This window comes from Halichoeres trimaculatus, unplaced genomic scaffold, assembly GCF_033239565.1.
Source record: "Halichoeres trimaculatus isolate MK-OKI-2021-1 unplaced genomic scaffold, fHalTri1.1 fHalTri1_scaffold_17, whole genome shotgun sequence".
Classification (NCBI taxonomy): Eukaryota; Metazoa; Chordata; class Actinopteri; order Labriformes; family Labridae; genus Halichoeres; species Halichoeres trimaculatus.
In genome coordinates this window covers 1,575,001-1,595,981 of record NW_027437195.1, presented here as the reverse complement: position 1 = coordinate 1,595,981, position 20,981 = coordinate 1,575,001, and positions in this window count along the sequence as shown.

The following is a 20,981-nucleotide window of genomic DNA, read 5'->3' as shown; positions in this document are numbered from 1 at the left end:
GGGACGACTGAGGGGACAACTGGCTGCCCCCAATAAATCCACCTACACCTGTGAAACGTGATCCACCATCAGGGACCAGACTTAAAACCCAGGCTCAGTAAAATCAGAGGTTTAGACCAGTAGGAAACTCTGTTACCTTCAACTCCTCTGACACACCTGAGAACACATGAGAATTTCTAAAAACAAATGAGAACAGCTTAGAACACATGAGAACACCTAGGAACAACTAAGAACACCAGAGAATTATGAAAACGCATGAGAAGACCTGAGAACTCGTGAGAATATTGATAAAATAATAATTAAAAAATATATACCTGAAAACACTTGAGAATACCTGAGTATATGTAGAAACACTAAAGTACACATGGTTATGGCCGAGAACACCTGAGAACAACTGAAAACACATGAGAACACCTGAAAAACAACCAAGACCAACAGAGAATATCTGAAAACACACGAGAGCACCTAAGAACTAATAAGAATTTCTAAAAATCACCTGAAAATACCTGAGCATACCTTAGAACACCTGAGACACGTGAAAACACATTGGAATACCTGAGAACACATGAGAATATCAAGGTTTTCATGACAACTGACAACACCTGAGCATACCTGAGAACGCATGAGGATATATAGGAACCTTAGAGCATTTTAAGAACAGATGAGAACACATGGATATCTAAGAATGCCTGAGAATACATGGGAACACCTGAGAACAGATCAGATGAACTGAGAACACCAGAGAATACCTAAGAATACCTTAGCATATTTAAGAACACCAGAGTACATATGGTTATAGCTCGGAACATCTGAGAAAATGTGAGAACACCTGAAACTATCTAAGAGTATATGAGAACACCTGAGAAAAACTGAGTACACATGAGAACAGCTTATGATAGCTGGGCTGTGTCTGGGTCACATGCGATGATGGAGTCTGTTTTAAGCATGTTCTCATCCTCAGTAATAAGAGCTGCTCTGATTGGCTGAATTCTAATTAAAGTTTAGACAGATTACCTAAAGATTGAGCTTCCTTATCTGTAGTAACTACATAATTAAAAAATAATAAATTAATAATAATAATAATAATAATAATAATAATAATAATAATAATAATAATAATAATAATAATAATCATCATCATCATCATAAATAATAATAATAATGGTAATAATGGTAATAATAATAATAATAATAATAATAATAATAATAATAATAATAATAATAATAACTGTATTAGGTCAACCTATGTGGTGATGTGGGCGCTCTCAGTAGTCGGCCCTTGTCTGGTGTCCCAGCAGATGCAGAGGAAACTTTGACACCTGGAATACTGACTCCAGGTGTCAAAGTTTCCCCAGCTCCACAAATGTGGAGCTGTTGTCAGAGTATACACGGGCCCATTGCTGTTCTCCGATCTCACAGATGCGTCTTTGTCATCCTGCAGACGTCCAACATGCTGCGGCGGTCTGCCACAGACTCCTCCAGTCAGCGCGGAGCATCAAGCAACCAGGCCCAGATGTTCTCCAGCAGCTGAGTGAGAGGGAGCTCGGTGTGTCCAGTCAGAGAAGCAGCATCCTCCATGTTGGCCAACACCTGCCTGTGCAGCTGCTCTGCCTCCAGATCCATCTCGCTGCATCCTTTGCAGCGCGGTGAAGAGGGAGGGATGTGGATGGAAGGAGCTGGAGCCAACCTCCAGCACAGAAGTTGTCAGGCTCACATCTGGCTCCTGCAGAAGACGTGGAGAAGGCTGGTACGTGGAGGAGCTGCTGGCAGGTGTGGAGGTGCTGCTGCTGACAAATGGATGGACGAGGTGTTTTCCAACTGTTGGTGCTTTTTGATGAGCTCCAATCTGCCTGTAGGAGTGAGGGCAGTGAACACACAGCTTCTTAACATCAGTGTGTGACGAGGACTAACAGAGGAAAAACTGTAGAAAGATAGGTATAAAAAAACATTCCTGAAATCAAAACACACAACGAGGAGCAGCTGCAGATGAATACACGGCTGGAAGCAGACAACATTGCCCCGAGAGAAGACAAAGACAACTCCACACTGAACTCTCCAGACCAACGTAAGGGGGAGACCTTCAGAAAACTCTAACGCTGCAGGCCTCAGGATAACAGAGACCCAGCGGGGAGAGGAAGGTCAGAGGTTATCAGTGAGTGTCTGACCCTCAATGGACCTGAACCTGACTATAAACGCCTCACTACCTCTTCCCTGGTCTAAACCCACCCCTATTCTGCTCCCCTTTTGTTTACAGCTCAACAGAGCGCCATCTAGAGGCTTGGAGGCTTTTCCTCCACTGCTCCTGTTTTCTGGCTCTGTGTGTCTCCTCTTCATTTATCTGTTGGACCTGTTGGTGTTCCTTTCTGTGTTGGGGACTAGTTTCTGTGAGTGTCTCTGCAGCGCACACCTCCCCCTTCTCCTCCTTGGTTTTTATCTCTGTGATCTGATCCTTAAACTTTCCACACTGGCGTTCAGCCTGCTGTTAAACTGTTGATCTTGAATGTTAAATTTGTGGTCACTGAGTGTTTCCTCTGACTGCTGAACCCAAATCCTCCATCAGATTGTCAAATGGAGGGTGTAAATATTTGAACAGGACAACAAAAAGAGACAAGTGGCTCCAATTATCTCTGAGAGGAGCTCACATTGTGTCCGTCTTTGGGAGGTTGAGTCTGAATGTGTAGGCAATGTGTAGATGCCTGGGTGGTGCCTAACAAATCCTACCGAGCTCAAATAATCCACTTTCAGACAAGCACACATTTGGTGTGTGCAGAGCTCCATGAACAAAGCCAAATCAGCAGGAATCCCCACAGTGGGCTGACTTTCACCAAATAACACAAACACTGTAAATAAGCCTGTCACAGAGCTGATCAGAGCACATCATATGAGTCTGTGGATGTACTCTGTACTCTGTACAGATGTACTCTGATGTACTCTGATGGTCAGAGGTGTCAGTGTATCCATGGATACACTGACACCTCTGACCATCAGAGTACATCCATCTGAACCCTCAGAGACTGAAACGGTCCCCTTCCAGCCTCTGACAGCACTGTGGAAAAACCTGAGGTCACATACTAAGTTCACATCATCAGGTCACATTCTAAGTTCACATCATGAGGTCACATACTAAGTTCAAATCATCAGGTCACATCATGAGGTCACATCATGAGGTCACATACTAAGTTCACCTCATTGGGTCACATCATCAGGTCACAAACTAAGTAGATTGCCCCCCGCAGTATTGTTCCCCCCGCTGGAGAGTGTGGTCACAATACTCCAATATAAACCATTAACAGGTATTACACACACTCACACACCTGGGTCGCCTACGTCATTGTGAAGTGTATGCTTACATGAAGCATGATCTCATCAGACACAGACTTTTGACTCATGTTACGTTGTTCAGAAAGTGATCGTCCTGTTTTGTTTTATTTTTTTCTGATTATCACTTACACTAACTGGCCACTTTATTTAGGCACACCTGTCCGACTGCTCGTTAACGCAAATTTCTAATCACCAATCACATGGCAGCAACTTAATGCATTTAGGCATGTAGACATGGTCAAGACGATCTGCTGCAGTTCAAACTGAGCATCAGAACGGGGAAGAAAGGTGATTTAAGGGACTTTGAACATGGCATGGTTGTTGGTCTGAGTATTTCAGGAACTGCTGATCTCCTGGGATTTTAACCAACAACCATCTCTAGGGTTTACAGAGAATGGTCCCAAAAAGAGAAAATATCCAGTGAGTAGCAGTTCTGTGGGACAAAATGCCTTGTTGATACCAGAGGTCAGAGGAGAATGGACAGACTGGTTGGAGCTGATAGAAAGGCAACAGTAACTCAAATAACCACTGGTTACAACCGAGGTCTGCAGGAGAGCATCTCTGAACACACAACACGTCCAACCTTGAGGCAGATGGGCTACAGCAGCAGAAGACCACACCGGGTGACCCTCCTGTCAGCTAAGAACAGGAAACTGAGGCTACAATTCACACAGCAACACCAAAACTGGACAATAGAAGATGGAAAAATGTTACCTGGTCTGATGAGTCTGGATTTCTGCTCCACATTCAGATGGTAGGGTCAGAATTTGACGTCAACAACATGAAAGCATGGATCCATCCTGTCTTGTATCAACGCTTCAGGCTGCTGCTAACGGTGTAATGGTGTTGGGGATATTTTCTTGGCTCACTTTGGGCCCCTTAGTACCAACTGAGCATGGTTTAAAGTCCACAGCCTACCTGAGTATTGTTGCTGACCATGTCCATCCCTTTATGAGCACAGTGTACCCATCTTCTGATGGCTACTTCCAGCAGGATAACGCTCCATGTCATAAAGCTGGAATCATCTCAGACTGCTTTCTTCAACATGACGATGAGTTCCCTGTACTCAAATGTCCTCCACAGTCCCCAGATCTCAATCCAATAGAGCACCTTTGGGATGTGGTGGAACGGGAGATTCTCATCATGGATGTTCAGCCGACAAATCTGCAGCAACTGTGTGATGCTATCATGTAAATATGGACCAAACTCTCTGAGAATGTTTTCAGTACCTTGATGAATCCATGCCACCAAGAATTGAGGCAGTTCTCAAGGCAAAAGGGGGTCCAACCTGGTACTAGGTGCACCTAATAAAGTGGCCGGTGAGTGTGTTTGTATCATTCCCTTTTAGGTTGTCATCTACATGAACAAAATAAAGTCATTCTGACATTTATTCATTCATTTGTTCATTCATTCATCCATTAGATCAAACCATCAGGTATGTAACTGTGGAGTTGACTAATGCTATGAAACATGCTGCATCGTGGGAAATCAGCTCAAAGAGGCTGCATCACATCAGGGATGGACCAGGAGGAAGTGGAGCAGTGAGGTGGTAGATGTCTCATAGATGTTTGGAGAACACAGAAAGTTAGAAACTCTTGAGTGATAAAGAGGAGCTCTGACTCACTGGGTGCGAAGCTACAAGAGGAAGGAGGAAGAGGAGGATCACCTGGAGCTTTAACCAGCCAGACTAAGCTCTGAACTCTCCCAGCTCTTGAACAGGAGGTGTTCAGAGTATTGAGATGGTGACACTGAGCTCTTAACCTGCTGCTGACAGAGGATCCACTGGAGAAGGAGAGTAAAGTTAGCCTGTTGCTAATGTGAAGCTAACCACTTCATCACCTGGAGTGTAATAAGTCAGCTGTTTGTTCAGGTCTTAGGTTGATGTTCGATAGAATCAAGAGGAGGCCTCCTCTTCTTCTCTGCCCACTCCCATCATCCACATCAGAGGATGAAACTGTGTTCACATCCGTCCAGACGACCACAGAGGAAAACAGCATCTGAACCACTTCTGAAAAACCCCCAGGTGTGTGAGTGGACACTCAACACAGTCCAAAGGTCAGCCCATCAGTCACTTTGATTCACTAGATCCATCCCCCACCATCAGTGACTGAAGGAGCTATCCAAAGACCCACCCCCTACATCTCTTGGTTTTGATTGGTCAGGGGAAGAAATGGCAGTGAAGAGTGCAACAGTGACCTGTTAGCTGAACCATCTTCAGCTCCAACTCTAATCAGACAGACAGACAGACAGACAGACAGACAGACAGACAGACAGACAGACAGACGGACAGAGTGTGTGGATCCAGGCCTGAAATTACTGATCTCCTTAATAACTGAACCTCCTCCCCACAACCCTCCTGTCCCATGGTGTCCCCCTGGGTTTGATGCTTGGTCCTCTCCCCTTTATTCTCCACTGCTACACTAACAACATCCAACTTAACATCTCCAACAATTCCATCACTGCTTCAGCCCTCTCCACCCTGACCAGCTCCCTGACCAAAATCAAATCCAGGAAGCTAATAAACTGCTTCCAACTCAACTATTGAAAAATATGTCATCTTTATCATGGCCCTGAATCGCTCACTACAGCTACCAATAACTTCAACCTCTCCATGTTACCCTCACCCTGCCCTCACCTGTCCACAACCTCAACCAATTTTCTCATTTTGGACCATCACATCAATCACGTCACCAAAACCGTCTTCTTCCACCTAAATATATCCCCTGTCCCCTTCTCCACCTCCCAAACCCTCATCCATGCCTGTGTCACTTCCAGACCTGATTACTGCGGTAGCATCTTTACGGCTTTCTGTCCAACAAACTGCAATACATCCAGAACTCCACCACACATCTGCTCATTCACACCTGTCCCCCAAACTTCCACTATCTCCCCATCAAACATTGAATACATTTAAAAATACTCTTCCTAACCCACCAATCTTCATAAACAGGCCCCTATAACCTCTCCAGCCAGCTCCACCACTACACCCCCTCCCCCTGATCCTCTGAAGCCCACCTCGTCACCCTACCACCTGACACCAAGCATCAAACCTGGGGGATCAGAGCTTTCTCTGTGACGTCTTACCACATCACGTCCAAAACTGCCTGAACTTGTGCAATGTTAAAACCCTCCCTAAACCCACACCTGTAGAACTGCTTTTGAATGTATTCTGTGCTTTTTTCATGCATGTTTTTGCTTTTATCACTAATTCAAATGATGTAATAATTCTCTGTGAAGTGTCTTTGGGTGTTTAGAAAAGTGCTTTAGAAATAAAGTGTCTTCTTCTTCTTCTAATTATCATTATAATAATAATAATTATTATTATTATTTTTATTATTATTATTATTATTATTATTATTATTATTATTATTATTATTATTATATGATCACAAAGAGAGTCTGCTTCTCTGAGCTTGTGACCTCCTGTTTACAGTGTGTACATGTTTAATATGTGAAAACTCACCCTTTAAACACACATTAAACACACACACACCCTACACTCTAATTAATATCAAAGGAGGAGTCGACACTTATGGCCTCATAAACACACAGATGACGCTGCCAGCTCCTCTCTTTATTTATGGGAACGGACACTTCCTCGTCACATTACATTAGAGGGAGCAGGGAGGAGGGCCCAGGCAGGGTCAGCACGAAGATCCTGCAGCATGTGACACACACACACACACACACACACACACACACACACACACACACACACACACACACACACACACGCACACGCACATACACACACTGTGCTGGCTCCCTGACAGACTCTAACATGTCTGCAAGCTACAGCTTCATCCACAGCAGAGCAAGCAGAGAGCAGAGACAGAGTGGCTTTGTGTCACAAGGTGTCACATATGACAGGATGACACACACACACACACACACACACACACACACACACACACACATACACACACACACACACACACACACACACACCACACACACACACACACACACACACACACACCACACACACGGTGACAAAGCGAATGGCAACAAGTGAGCAGACACACAGAGCTGGAAGTGTGAGGAACACACCTGCTAAGTGTGTGAACATGAGAGAGAAAAGTCCCATCATGCATTTCAGTGAGATCTCCAGCAGGTACAACACAGGCACAGACACAGCTCTATCAGGAACTATTTTCACAGGCGGATGAATCCAGGTGTGGCGCTGTAGTCAGAGTACAGGACAGGGTTTCAGAGTGTGGAGCTCTTTCTTTTGTTGGATTAGCAGCTGACTGCCATTAGTTCCTGGTGCTTTTTAACAAAGGTTCTAGGAACCAGCTTTATGAAACAGCTGCAGCTGGTGAGATGGATCGGTGTTTCAGTTTAAGACTGACGCTGTTGATTGAAGACTTTGAGAGGGATGCGTCCTTCCCAAACAGCTTTTGATCATCATTAAATCCTGATCTGATGAGGAGATTAATGATAAGTATATCAAATTAAATTAGGATGGCTTCCCTAGGACTTCTTCTGTGTTTGAACAGCTGTTGTAAACTGGATCTCCACTGACACATTCAGCTGAAGGTCTCCAGTTTACAGGGTCACTCTTTAAACTGGAACACTGGGAGCTGATAGAGACAGAGAACTGCTAACTCACAGTGTTCATTTGTTGATGTCTTCTTCATAAAATAAAGCAGATATGAGTCACACAGAGCACTTGGTACCTCTGGACCTGATTGGTACGGGGTGCTTTATATCACCAGTTCAAGATGACATGTTTACCTGTTTTGATTCTTGAAATGAATTAAATTCAAACACCAGGGGTCATTTTGTCTTTAATATCTTGAGAACAGACATTTGTCTGGTTAGTGTGGCCTATTTAAATCTGATAAGATCATTTTGACTGAAGGAAGAGATAGACATGTGAATTTACTTTTTGCAGCTTGGGGTTGTACCCGCAGCTTTACGTCTGAGCAGAGGTTTGATGAGCTCAGGTGTGTTTTGAATGAATCTGTAAATATGTCAGAGGGGAACCCTCTGGGCCTATAAGGTATTCAGTGAAGGCCTAATAAAAAATATTGAAATAATTTTTGTACTCCTAAATAATTATTTTCTTTTGTTTTCTTTTGTTTTTATTTATTTATTTTACTCACTGAAATCATAGCAATGAGTTTTATATTATTTTTATAAACTTGTCCTGGCAAACAGTGGGTTAATATAACTAAATGGAAAATGGACCAATCACAATTTCCCTTTTGATGGTATCTGGGTAAATCAGCGACACCTTCTGGCAGGCAGGGCCTTCAGTAACTGCAACAAATGCCTGTGTAACTCAAGCGAATGTGGACACAATTTGACAATGACAGCTGTCTTAGCCAATCATATTTTGTGAAGTTGTGGGCAGGATAATTTCCGCTCATCTTCTGGGGATTCACGAATACTTAATGGATAAGCCCCTAACTGTAGCTGGGAGTGAGTGAGGAGAAAAGAGAAGATCTAGTTGGCAGAACGTGAAGAGAAATGGCGGTAAGTAACTGAGAAGACTGTATGGTTGCTGGATTACTTGAAACTCAGTTTTCAAGGCTGTCTTTTCAAGAAAAGCTTGAAATTGCGCTGAACAAGTGACAAGGTGACAAGTGCACATGTGCGCACGCCTCAGAGGCAGGTTTCCAAAGTGTCAGGCACATTTTAATGCAGTAAACAATCACAGCAATCACTATTTAATGTAACCGTCTGAACCAGAATATACATTTATATCTATATTAACTGTCCCGTCACATCTGATGTCAGATTAAAGCCGTTTGTCATAATGGAAAGTTAACCTGACAGCAGCTGGAAGTTTGATGCACATCTTACAATTAAACAATAAACAGCCTTAACATCTGATACTGAGTATATATCTGGCTTCTCTCATTTCATTTAATTCAAAGAAAAGAGGGAGAGAAAAGACGAAGAAAAAAGAGACAAAATAAATGTATGTCACTCAGGATTTACCCGTGATTTCCCATATTTCTCTGTTTTAGTCTTTATTTTTAACCTGATCTAAAAAGATGGAAAGGCGTAAGGAGGATGAGGAGGAGACACTGGGAGAGTATACAGTATATCACTAAAGGTGCGCACGATTTTAGCACAAATTTGTGCGTACGCACTGTTCATGAATGAGGCCCATTGTGAGCATAGTGATTGATTTTAAGTTGATTTTTTTCAATTTGATATCTTAATTTTTTAATAGTTTGATGTTGTGTTAGGTGTTGCAGTGTTCAGGCACATGATAAATTTGTAATCCCACAAAACTATCAATATACTAAACTTCCATGTCACATGATTCTGGCCATTGTTTTTATTTTTTTGTTTGATTGTTTATTGCCACGTGTGGTCCCATGGTCCTACTGAAGGCCCAGTGGCTGGGGCCATGGTTCGCCACTGAAATATACAGAACCTGAAGATGCTCAGGTGTGACTCCTGGTCCGGCCTTTGCCAGTCTCTCAGTCTTCTCTATGTGCTCTTTAAACTCTGTGAGCCTGCTGTCTGCAGAGGTTGTCCTGACTGATTGCTCCTCCTGCAGCTCGTGGACTCTTGTGCCGTGTACGGTCACAGATCAGACCAGGACTCAGACATGTACCCCCCTCCTTTAAAAGACTGATCTGGACTCAGTCAAGCAGCACAAACAGGTATGTTTCCCTCCTGAGCGGGGTGCTTAATCAATTCAGTAATCACTTTTTATGGCCCTGCTTCTCTTCCGCCTGGATGTTTGTGTGGCGGACTGGACGGCCTCTCGGTCAGGAAATCTCCTCCACAGTCGACTTCAGCCTCTCAGGAATGTAATTCAGCCCCTCTCCGCCTCTTTTTTCAGAGATCTGTGTCTGGGTTGTAAATTTCCTCCAATTCTTCCTCTTTCACTCCCTCCATCTTTCTCCCCTTGTCTGAATTAATGAGATGGGGTTTGATCAGGGCAGCCAAGTGTTCAGTGGGAAATCTCACAGCCCGCCTTGTGTCCCGTAATAGAATTTGCATCTAATGCATACATAAATCAAACATCTTTCTGGACATTTTCATATGCATAATGTCATTTCATCCTGTTTCTGTGCGAGAGGGGAGCAGTGCAGGCTGCGGGGGGAGCTGCAGGAGGAGGAGGAGGGTTATATGTAGGTGGAGGAGGGGGGGTTGTAGTTGGTGCAGAGAGGTTATTTTGTTTTTATGTTTTTTTTTTCTTCTCTCTCTGTTTCTTTCTGTTTCTCTCCATCTCTCACTTTTTTTGACTTTCTCTTAATGCTTTCAATTTATTTTGCTGACTGCGGCACCGCGCTGTGAAGCCGGGCGTCGGATATCTTTGGGGTTTGGGTTGTCAGATACTTTTATTGAGAGATAAAAAAGAGAGAATACATGCGGATAGGTGCGCACGCGCTCACACCTCCATCTGTGTGCGTGTGTGTGTGTGTGTGTGTGTGTGTGTGTGTGTGTGTGTGTGTGTGTGTGTGTGTGTGTGTGTGTGTGTGTGTGTGTGTGTGTGTGTGCGACAGAGGCATGTTGATGGCTGTTCAGAGGAGTGGTGCAGGCTGCTTCATCACATCTCCACCTTATTCTTCTGGGCTTTGTTATGTAAATGTGGGAGAAAAACTCGCAGATTCAAAGTGCTTTCTCTTCACGAGGAGGTAGAGATAAAAAAAAGACAGTGACAAGGTGTCTTGATTGTCCTTAGTGCTTTGCTGCTCCGCCGCTAACAAGGCTTGATATTGTAGAAATTCCATTTGCAGCCGTCTCCATCTGCATGCTTCGGACGCTTCCTCTGAGCTCTATTAACTCTTCTGCTTCCCTCAGCGCGCAGAGGAAACACGTCTGAATGTGGGACAATGAAATAAAGCGGGCGGCCTGTGTCTGCATTGTGCTGTGTACACTCAGAGTGGATCAGGATGATGATAATAATTGACGCTGATATCTGAACCCTCCCTTAGACAGGACGCTGTTTGGATGCTGCAGCAGCTTCACACGGAGTGCTCTGATGACTCTGTTCATCACTTTTTTCAGCTTTCAGAGGAAACAGGATTTCATTTTGACATCGTACCATCCGTGCTCTCACTGCAAACACAAAAACAGCTCAGCTCAAGAAAATCAAGGAGCAAACACTCCATTAGTCAGGTTCCTTACTCCTTCAAACAGGTTCCTTGAGATGCTGGTTCGGTTCAGAGTCCAGTTCTATGTTCTCTAAAAACAGAGCAGTTAACTATGAGCTCTGTGTGTCCTTTAAATGATCTGTATGACTCCTCCTGACATCACACACAGCTGGTGTTCCTACAGACAGGTATTCTCATACTGTCACACATACTGTAGTGTAGTGAACTGCAGTTCCCTGGGTGTCCACTAGTGGCTGTGTCTAGAAACAGCAGTACCACACACACAGCTATTCATTAAGCCAATCTATACAGCAGAGATACACACAACAACATGAGCTTGTTTCAGCACGCTTCAGCATGTAACAGCTTGTTTTAGCTTGTTTCAGCATGTTTCAGCACGCTTCAGCATGTTACAGCTTGTTTCAGCATGTTTCTGCATGTTTCAGCATGTAACAGCTTGTTTTAGCTTGTTTCAGCATGTTTCAGCACGCTTCAGCATGTTACAGCTTGTTTCAGCATGTTTCTGCATGTTTCAGCATGTTATAGCTTGTTTCAGCATGTTTCGGCATGTTTCAGTATGAAACACCTTGTTTGGCTTGTTTTAGCATGAATCAGCTTGTTTCTGCATTTAACAGCTTGTTTCAGCATGATTCAGCTTGTTTCAACATGAAACAGCTTGTTTGGCTTGTTAAAGCATGATTCAGCTTGTTTCTGCATTTAACAGCTTGTTTCAGCATGATTCAGCATGTTTCAGCACGCTTCAGCATGTTACAGCTTGTTTCAGCATGTTTCTGCATGTTCCAGCTTGTTACAGCTTGTTTCAGCATGTTTCGGCATGTTTCAGCATGTTACAGCTTGTTTCAGCATGTTCCGGCATGTTTCAGTATGAAACACCTTGTTTGGCTTGTTTTAGCATGAATCAGCTTGTTTCTGCATTTAACAGCTTGTTTCAGCATGATTCAGCATGTTTCAGCACGCTTCAGCATGTTACAGCTTGTTTCAGCATGTTTCTGCATGTTTCAGCTTGTTACAGCTTGTTTCAGCATGTTTCTGCATGTTTCAGCATGTTACAGCTTGTTTCAGCACGCTTCAGCATGTAACAGCTTGTTTTAGCTTGTGTAAGCATGTTTCAGTTTGTTTCAGCATGTTACAGCTTGTTTCAGCATGATTCAGCATGTAACAGCTGGTTTCGAAAGTACTAGCATGTTTCTGCATTTAACAGCTTGTTTCAGCATGTTCCGGCATGTTTGAGTATGAAACACCTTGTTTGGCTTGTTTTAGCATGAATCAGCTTGTTTCTGCATTTAACAGCTTGTTTCAGCATGATTCAGCTTGTTTCAACATGAAACAGCTTGTTTGGCTTGTTAAAGCATGATTCAGCTTGTTTCTGCATTTAACAGCTTGTTTCAGCATGATTCAGCATGTTTCAGCATGAAACAGCTTGTTTCAGCATGTTTCAGAATGTTACAGCTTGTTTCAGCATATTTTAGCATTTTTCAGCATGTTTCGGCATGTTTCAGCATGTAACAGCTTGTTTCAGCATGTTTCATTATGTTTCAGCATGTTCCAGCATGTTAAAGCATGTAACAGCTTGCTTCAGCATGTTTTGGTGTGTTTCAGCATGTAACAGTTTGTTTTAGCATGTAACAGCTTGTTTCAGCATCATTCAGCATGATTCAGCATGTAACAGCTGGTTTCGAAAGTACTAGCTTGTTTCAGCATGTTTCAGCATGTTTCAGCATGTTTCTGCATGTAACAGCTTGTTCCAGCAGGAAACAGGATGTTTCAGTGTGTTTCAGCATGTTTCAGCATGTTTCAGCATGTTTCAGCACATTTCAGCTTGTTTCAGCATGTTTCAGCATGTTTCAGCATGTTTCATTAGTAACAGCTGGTTTTCAGCTTGTTTCAGTGTGTTTCAGCATGTTACGGTTTGTTTCAGCATGTTTCCGCATGTTTCAGCACCTAACAGCTTGTTTCAGCATGTTTCAGCATTTTTCAGCATGTTTCAGCATTTTCCATCATGCTTTAGCACGTTAAAGCTTGTTTCAGCTTGTTTCAATGTATTTCAGTTTGTTTCAGCATGTTTCAGCATGTAACAGCTTGTTTCAGCATGTTTCAGCTTGTTTCAGCATGTTTCAGCATGTTTCTGCATGTTTCAGCTTGTTTCAGCATGTAATAGCTTGTTTCAGCATGTTTCAGCATGTTTCAGCATGTAACAGCTTGTTTTAGCATGATTCAGAATGTAACAGCTGGTTTCGAAAGTACTAGCTTGTTTTAGCTTGTTTAAGCTTGTTTCAGCATGTTTCAGCATGTTTCAGCATGATCCAGCATGTATTTGCACGTTTCATTAGTTACATTTTGTTACATTATGTTTCAGCATATTTCAGCATGTTTCAGCATGTTTTAGCATATTTCAGCATGTTTTAGTGTGTTTAGTGTGTTTCAGCATGTAACAGCTTGTTTCAGCACGTTTCAGCATGATTCAGCATGTTTCTGTATGTAACAGCTTGTTCCAGCAGAAAACAGGATGTTTCAGTGTGTTTCAGCATGTTTCAGCATGTTTCAGCATGTTTCAGCACATTTCAGCTTGTTTCAGCATGTTTCAGCATGTTTCAGCATGTTTCAGCATGTTTCAGCACATTTCAGCATGTTTCAGCATGTTTCAGCATGTTTCATTAGTAACAGCTGTTTTTTAGCTTGTTTCAGCTTGTTTCAGTGTGTTTCAGCATGTTACAGCTGGTTTCAGATTGTTACAGCATGTAACAGCTTGTTTCAGCATGTTTCAGCTTGTTTCAGCTTGTTTCAGTGTGTTTCAGCATGTTACGGTTTGTTTCAGCATGTTTCTGCATGTTTCAGCACATTTCAGCACATTTTCCATCACGCTTTAGCACGTTAAAGCTTGTTTCAGCTTGTTTCAGCATGAGTCAGCATGAGTCAGCATGAGTCAGCATGTAACAGCATGTTTCAGCATGTTTCAACTTGTTTCAGCTTGAGTCAGCATGTTTCAGTGTGTTTCAGCGTGTTTCAGCATGTTTCAGCTTGTTTCAGCATGTTTCAGCATTTTCCATCACGCTTTAGCACGTTAAAGCTTGTTTCAGCTTGTTTCAATGTATTTCAGCATGTAACAGCTTGTTTCAGCATGTTTTAGCATGTTTCAGCTTGTTTCAGCATGTAACAGCTTGTTTCTGCATGTTTCAGCATGTTTCACTGTGCTTCCGCATTTTACAGCTTGTTTCAGCATGAGTCAGCATGAGTCAGCATGAGTCAGCATGTAACAGCATGTTTCAGCATGTTTCAGCTTGTTTCAGCTTGAGTCAGCATGTTTCAGTGTGTTTCAGCGTGTTTCAGCATGTTTCAGCTTGTTTCAGCATGTTTCAGCTTGTTTTAGTGTGTTTCAGTGTGTTCAGTGTGTTTCAGCATGTTTTATCAGTTTTATTAGTCTCAGCATGCTTCAGCATGTTTCATTAGTTTCATTATATTTCAGCATGTTCCACAAGTTTCAGCTTGTTTCAGGGTGTTTCAGCATGATTCAGCATGTTTTAATGTGTTTTAGTGTGTTCAGTGTGTTTCAGCATGTTTCATCAGTTTTATTAGTTTCAGCATGCTTCAGCATGTTTCATTAGTTTCATTAAATTTCAGCATGTTTCAGTGTGTTTCAGCGTGTTTTGGCATACTTCAGCATGTTTCAGCATGCTTCAGCATGTTTCATTAGTTTTTTATATATTTCAGCATGTTTTAGAGTGTTTCTGAATATTTCAGCATGTTTCAGCATATTTTGGCATGTTTCAGCATTTTTCAGCATGTTTCAGCATAATTCTGCATGTTTTAGTGTGTTTGGTGTGTTTCAGCATGTTCTAGCATGTTCAAGCATATGTCAGCTTGTTTTAGCATGTTTCAGTGTCTTCCAGTGTGTTTGGTGTGTTTCAACATGTTTTATCAGTTTTATTAGTTCCAGCATGTTTCTGCACGTTTCATTAGTTACATTTTGTTACATTATGTTTCAGCATATTTCAGCATGTTTCAGCATGTTTTAGCATATTTCAGCATGTTTTAGTGTGTTTAGTGTGTTTCAGCATGTAACAGCTTGTTTCAGCATGTTTCAGCATGATTCAGCATGTTTCTGTATGTAACAGCTTGTTCCAGCAGGAAACAGGATGTTTCAGTGTGTTTCAGCATGTTTCAGCATGTTTCAGCATGTTTCAGCACATTTCAGCTTGTTTCAGCATGTTTCAGCATGTTTCAGCATGTTTCAGCATGTTTCAGCACATTTCAGCATGTTTCAGCATGTTTCAGCATGTTTCATTAGTAACAGCTGTTTTTTAGCTTGTTTCAGCTTGTTTCAGTGTGTTTCAGCATGTTACAGCTGGTTTCAGATTGTTACAGCATGTAACAGCTTGTTTCAGCATGTTTCAGCTTGTTTCAGCTTGTTTCAGTGTGTTTCAGCATGTTACGGTTTGTTTCAGCATGTTTCTGCATGTTTCAGCACATTTCAGCACATTTTCCATCACGCTTTAGCACGTTAAAGCTTGTTTCAGCTTGTTTCAGCATGAGTCAGCATGAGTCAGCATGAGTCAGCATGTAACAGCATGTTTCAGCATGTTTCAACTTGTTTCAGCTTGAGTCAGCATGTTTCAGTGTGTTTCAGCGTGTTTCAGCATGTTTCAGCTTGTTTAAGCATGTTTCAGCATTTTCCATCACGCTTTAGCACGTTAAAGCTTGTTTCAGCTTGTTTCAATGTATTTCAGCATGTAACAGCTTGTTTCAGCATGTTTTAGCATGTTTCAGCTTGTTTCAGCATGTAACAGCTTGTTTCTGCATGTTTCAGCATGTTTCACTGTGCTTCCGCATTTTACAGCTTGTTTCAGCATGAGTCAGCATGAGTCAGCATGAGTCAGCATGTAACAGCATGTTTCAGCATGTTTCAGCTTGAGTCGGCATGTTTCAGTGTGTTTCAGCGTGTTTCAGCATGTTTCAGCTTGTTTCAGCATGTTTCAGCTTGTTTTAGTGTGTTTCAGTGTGTTCAGTGTGTTTCAGCATGTTTTATCAGTTTTATTAGTCTCAGCATGCTTCAGCATGTTTCATTAGTTTCATTATATTTCAGCATGTTCCACAAGTTTCAGCTTGTTTCAGGGTGTTTCAGCATGATTCAGCATGTTTTAATGTGTTTTAGTGTGTTCAGTGTGTTTCAGCATGTTTCATCAGTTTTATTAGTTTCAGCATGCTTCAGCATGTTTCATTAGTTTCATTAAATTTCAGCATGTTTCAGTGTGTTTCAGCGTGTTTTGGCATACTTCAGCATGTTTCAGCATGCTTCAGCATGTTTCATTAGTTTTTTATATATTTCAGCATGTTTTAGAGTGTTTCTGAATATTTCAGCATGTTTCAGCATATTTTGGCATGTTTCAGCATTTTTCAGCATGTTTCAGCATAATTCTGCATGTTTTAGTGTGTTTGGTGTGTTTCAGCATGTTCTAGCATGTTCAAGCATATGTCAGCTTGTTTTAGCATGTTTCAGTGTCTTCCAGTGTGTTTGGTGTGTTTCAACATGTTTTATCAGTTTTATTAGTTCCAGCATGTTTCTGCACGTTTCATTAGTTACATTTTGTTACATTATGTTTCAGCATATTTCAGCATGTTTCAGCATGTTTTAGCATATTTCAGCATGTTTTAGTGTGTTTAGTGTGTTTCAGCATGTAACAGCTTGTTTCAGCATGTTTCAGCTAGTTTAGCATGTTTCAGGGTGTTTCAGTGTTTTGGGCGTGTTTTGGTGTGTTTTAGTGGCTTACAGTGTGTTTTGGCGTGTTTCAGTTTGTTTAACATGTTTCAGCATGTTTCAGCATTGTGTGTGTTTCAGCATGATGTCGTTCTGCCTTTCAGACAGAGTAGAGGAGCTCTATGACTGTGATTGTTGTGGCCTCAGAGCGTCAGGACCAGCATCAGCGCGTAGAGAACTTCATATTTCCATTAAAGCCTTGTTCTCTGTCACTTCATCCATCTATATGTCACCCTGTCACCCTGTCACACGGCAGTGCTGCACGCATCTGTGATGCCGGCGAGAGGAAGAGAAGGAGGACGACAGAATGAGATGATAGAAAGCTTTAGGAGGTGCAGGCCTCCCTCTTTCTCTCCATCTCTCACCCCTGGTATGATTGAGGTCAGACGGGGAATTCTTCCTAACTAATGTGATTGCATCAGAGCAATCCCCTTAAACGACATCACACCCTGATCTGCATGTTAATTGGCCCACTCCGTCCTTAACACTGACCTTGGGAAGAAGAGGCCTCCACTCCCCCCTGTGGGCGTCTGTTTGTGTGTGTGTGTGCGTGTGTGTGTGAGGTCGAGGAGGGGGGGCCAGAAAATACGGCGTCCATCCAGTGCTCACATTTCCATGCAAAGACGTCCTCGCTCTGCATAACCTCCTCCCGCACTGCCTCATGGTACAGCAACCTCCCCCCTGAGCACCCACACACACACACACACACATACACACACACACACCCTATCTCCCCTCTCTATGCATCAATGCAAATTATAACAATGGCCGGGGCTTTCTCGGGCGGGGGTAAGCCTGCGTGACCTTCTGTGACGGGGAGCAGCAGAGACAAAAGGCCATTTCTCTCTGAATAAGCACGCGGACAGCAGCATCTCATCCCAGGGAGGGGTGGGGGCGCACGGGGTGGTGGCGAGGGAGACGGGGCCAAATGCAAAGGAGCCCAGAATTGTGGGGATTTTAAAAGCAAAAGAGGGCAGAATGGAAATGAGCGCCGAGCTGAGCGGAGCAGAGCGGAGGGATGTGGAGGCTGCTGACGGAGCCTGCTGACGGGGGCTGCTGACGGAGGATGTGTGGTTTGAGCGTGGGGCTGAGCTGAGTGTCTCTAACAGCAGCAGCTGGATGAGAATTAACATGTTTTATTGATGTCTTTTCATCAGACAGGGCTGGGGACGCTCCTTGGATGCTGCTGACTCGCTGCCATGTCGTCAGGACGTGTTTGACTCCGGAGAGGATCCCTCTCTGCTGCTCAGTGAGAAGATACCAACCTCCAACAAACTTCACACTCCTGGCAAAACCAGGTCACATGTCTGACAGACTTCATGCAGTCTAGTCTGAGACCTGCAGATCCTCCCAGCTGGTCCCTAATGTCCTTGATCTGATGGTCAAAGACTCAGCTTCTGACCGAGCTCTTCGTCATCCCTGACTGGGACGGCTTGGGTTCATACGCTCATTCAGGTTGATAAGATCCTGAGCAGACAGCTCCAAACCCTCAGACTGTCCTCCTTTGGCCCTCCAGGGGTACTTCTGTTAGTTCCAGCTCATGTCTGCCCCCCCTCACTCCAGATCCTCTCCTGCCCCAGAAAACCAAGGAGTGCCTCAAAGTTCTGTGCTGGGACCCTGTCTCTTTATGCTGTCTCTTGAGCAAACCACCCAACCCAGCCCCACCTCTGTCCTGATGAAACTCAGCACCAAACCAGCTCCCTCCACAGACACCGGTCCACTCCAGAGCTCCTGAGACTCTGTTCCACACCTCCTCTGAGACATCCCTCTCCTTCCAGTCTCACATCAAATCCAGATCTGCTTTACACCAGCTGAGAAACATCTCCAGTATCCAGACATCACTCCCAGGACCCTGTGGTAGAAACACTGACCACGGTCTTCATCACCTCCTGTCTGGACCAAGCAAAGTCTTGCACAAGGCCCAGCTGCCAGGGTTCTTACTCCAACCAGGTCCTGTGAGCCCATCATCCTCCCCTCATCCTCCTCCACCCCCTCACAGTCAATGAAACCCCCTCTTACCTGCAAATCTTGGACTGACCTCCTCCAGCCCCATGCTCCAGTCTGGAGGCTCTGATCTTCAGACGTGTGTAAGTTCCCCACCCTCAGATCCAGAAACAGACCCAGACTCAGACCAGACTTAGACCAGAGTCACTGGCTTGTTAGCCCCCCTGTGGAGCTTTCAGTCTGCAGGGATGCAGAGCTTCATCTGGACTTCCCCTCTGCAGGTTTAACTCTAACCATGGTTTAAAGTAATCCTGCTGAAGAGGGTGAAGTAGGATGTGGAGCAGAGGCTAACAGCTCCCTATGAGGGCAGATTCTGGAGGACTGACCCAGTCTTTCCTCAGACTCTGAGCAGCAACTTTGTGCACAGAGAGCTCTTCTGTAAATGAAGATGAAACACGAGTTAAAGCAGCATCAGATCACTGTGTTGGGCCCTCTGCAGGCCGAGGTTTGGAGGTGTTTGAGCCGGCCGTGTTGGCTCTGTGATGAGCTGATCACAGCTCTCTGCTGTAGAATGAAGCAGCTCCATGTTTGAAGCTGAATGCTTTGTGCATATTTTTCTGCTGCTGCTCCAAAAACATGAGCAGCTTGTGCACAATTTGTCCTCTAAGAGACAATCTGCAGTTAACATCCTAAAGCATGCTAATTCCCCCCGCTAACACCATGCTAACTCTGTGGTTTCTGTGGAGGCCTCTGAGCCTCAGCGGGAAACTTTCTTTGAAACCTGTTTTGTGTCTCTAACGGTCAGCGTGTTCCCTCCCTCTCCTCCTCCGCTCGGCTCTCCTGGATGCGCTCGACACATTTCCATACATATAGGGAAAAGATTTTAGAGCAAACAGACAAATGGCCGTAGTGCTGCAGTTATCAGCGTGTTGGAGAACGTTTCCGAGCCGAGCTGTTGGACAACTTCTCTGAAATGTTCCGTTATCGCAAAACAGATGAATTTGCTGCGGCGGTGATTATTCCTGCGCTGCAATCTGAAAGTTTGGCTCTGAGAGGAAGCTGAAGCGGATCAGAAAAGTCCATAAAACAGAGCTGAGGTTAAAGCCTGCGTGTGCGTCTCAGAGCGTGTCACAGGCGTGAGATTTCCCCGCTCCTCTGCATCTCGCCGCTACGCCGAGAGATGTGAGAAATTTAGAGAAAGCTGTTTGGCTCTGGATGTTTTCTCCTGTTCCTGGAGACGTCTGCACCACGGACAGCGAGCGGCCCCCTCTTTTTTCAAATGAAGAAAAATGCGAGTAGAGCGCTCTTATTATCCGACGCAGCTTTAGCTTTTTGTCTCTCCAGCTGTGATTATAGAGATGGTTTTGTCTGAGAGCTCAGCAGGTTTAATCAGGCTGGGATAATTTCACAATGCCTGGTAATGGGCTCCCTGAAGACCCAACCTGCTCCTGTTTTCACAGGTCGGAAAAAAACAGGAACCTTTTAACACGCCCGAAAACTGAGCGAGCGACGAGCTACTCTAGCATCCGCCTGCTGCCCCTGGGACCAGGCATTACACACACTCACACTCACACACACACTCACACACACACACTGCAGGCTCTGTGCGCTCCCCTTAATGTCGGGCAATTTACCGGCGTGTCATTGACACAAGTGTTGATTTCAGTGGCAGCGATCGGCAAAGCAGAGAGAGAAGGAACTTCAGAACAATGAAACCCTGCTTTGGAGTTTTCCCTCCTCCTCCTCCTCCTCCTCCTCCTCCTGCTCTCTGCTAAAGGAGAAAGGTGTCAAGTTTGTGACAAGTGAATTGTTTTCTCTCCCCCCTCGCTGTGGTGGCGTCGCTGATGATGGAAAGTTTGTGCTCTTGCGTTCTTTGC